The sequence below is a fragment of the Drosophila nasuta genome, chromosome 2R, assembly GCF_023558535.2.
Source record: "Drosophila nasuta strain 15112-1781.00 chromosome 2R, ASM2355853v1, whole genome shotgun sequence".
NCBI classification, from domain to species: domain Eukaryota; kingdom Metazoa; phylum Arthropoda; class Insecta; order Diptera; family Drosophilidae; genus Drosophila; species Drosophila nasuta.
The window spans coordinates 3848725-3850462 of record NC_083456.1 but is presented as its reverse complement, the minus strand read 5'-3'; the positions used below and the strand labels follow the sequence as shown (position 1 = coordinate 3850462).

The window sequence follows — 1738 nt, the reverse complement described above, 5'->3', positions numbered from 1 at the left end:
TTCCTTTGGCATCGTCAATTTGTTTTAGCGCAAGCGAATTTCACAATGTTAGTTATGCAAGTCGCTCCAATTTAGGTGTAAACTTTTGAGGGAAGTTATTCGATACAAGTAAATATCGATATTATGTCGATTTCAGCTGTTAAATTTCAGCTGTTAACATTTCAGCTGTTAAATTCAATTTAAACATCACTAAAATTTTGAGTAGAAGTAAACTAAAGAAAAAACTGCTTAAATTTGGTTAATAAGCCAGAATTCCCGCTGCCCACTGTTTTCATATTTTTCCCGCAATCACACTTCAAAAAAATCCAGTTCTGACGGGAAAAAAAGCGGAAATGACACCACTGCTCCACATATCTTTTCTGATTTTCGTAATTAAAAGTCCTCATATGTGTATTGCTACGAAATATGCAACTTAAAGTACATATATTTCTGAGAAATACGCTGCTTAGACTGGCCTGCATCATAGAAATTTCCGTTAAATAGAATTTTCCGCCGCAACATTCTATAAGCAGCTGCGTATAGGAAAAGGACAGCTTATGGAGCCGCATCATTGATCATTCGGCAATGATTCTGAAAATGTGACCGTATTTCGACTAATATTTTGGTATACTTATCGAAAAAAGTGCGTTATCGATGGAAATCAACTTTTCATTTACTTGAAAATTTTGGTGCCTTCAAATTATTCCAAAATGCTTAGCTATTCTTAAAAAATGGTCATAGTCAACAAAATGAAAGGAAATATGCAGAGGTATAAGAAATGATTAAAGAAAATCGCCGAGACAATCAATTTAACCACTTTGTATAGAAATATGATTTTTACAGAGCACTTTGCTTGTTATGATGTAGAACGGATATAAGTAAGGTAGAGTTGAGTAAGCGGGTATTTCTCCTAATGCTAAGTTGGTCACACTCAACCGATGCTGTTTGGTAAGTTGGAGAAATCTGCGTTCGGTTTAAGCCTATTAAAATATGTTGTCACTAAAAGGGATATTTCAGCACCAAATCATAATCACTATTTATTGTAAATAGTTTAAGCATGCCAACGACCCTTCACTGTAAAATAGCGACGAAGAGGGAAGAAAGCTCACGCAAGTGAGGTACAACAAACTTTGAAATGTTCTAATTACGCCAAGCATAGATGAGTGCGGAGATGAAATTCGAAATGGAGATGAAATTGTAGGTGAAGATGGAGTTGAAGCAAAAACGGAACCGGAAGTGCAGGCCGAGACGGAAGACGATGCTTGCGCTGGCAAAGTTAGGCGAAGGCGACAGGCAAACGGAAATGCATCAGTGTCAGATTTTGCGCGACGCGCCCAACGCAATTTCGTTAAGAACTGCGCAAAGTTGTTAAATTTTACGATTTAATTGCGAAACTATTAAAAATTACGTCTCTTTTACTGGGCGCGAGCTGTGCTTTTGAGTTGCCGTTACTGTTGCCTTTGCCGGTTTTGCTTTCGCTGTTGCTCTTGCTGTTCTTGTTACTAGCTGCAACAACAGCGGGCGATGCAAAAGTTTTAAGTACCAAAAATGGTGCGCTTAATGATGCCGCATGCAATCGCACCAATATTCGCGACTCTGCCACGCAGCCCGGGAAAAAGGGGGATAGAGAAATGGAGAGAGAAAGAGAGAGGGAGCAATTTGGAGTCTGTGTCTGGCTTCTTGGCATATCTGCTTTGCACATTTGGTAAATGTCGACTCCATGCAACCCATCCGGAACTTTTAGTATCCCGTTCTTGCC

General features: G+C 39.1%; 1 long non-coding RNA gene across 2 annotated transcripts; it reads left to right on the top strand.

Annotated features, from left to right (window-relative positions):
• Positions 1–663: 663 nt before the first annotated feature.
• LOC132786511 (uncharacterized) lies at positions 664–1402 on the top strand. 2 transcript variants are annotated; one of them, XR_009632447.1, is made up of 3 exons: positions 664–748; positions 806–927; positions 997–1402. It is a non-coding gene; the product is annotated as an uncharacterized LOC132786511 (long non-coding RNA). The 2 variants fall into 2 exon arrangements; XR_009632448.1 differs by having other exon boundaries at positions 986–1402.
• The last annotated feature ends 336 nt before the right edge of the window (positions 1403–1738 follow it).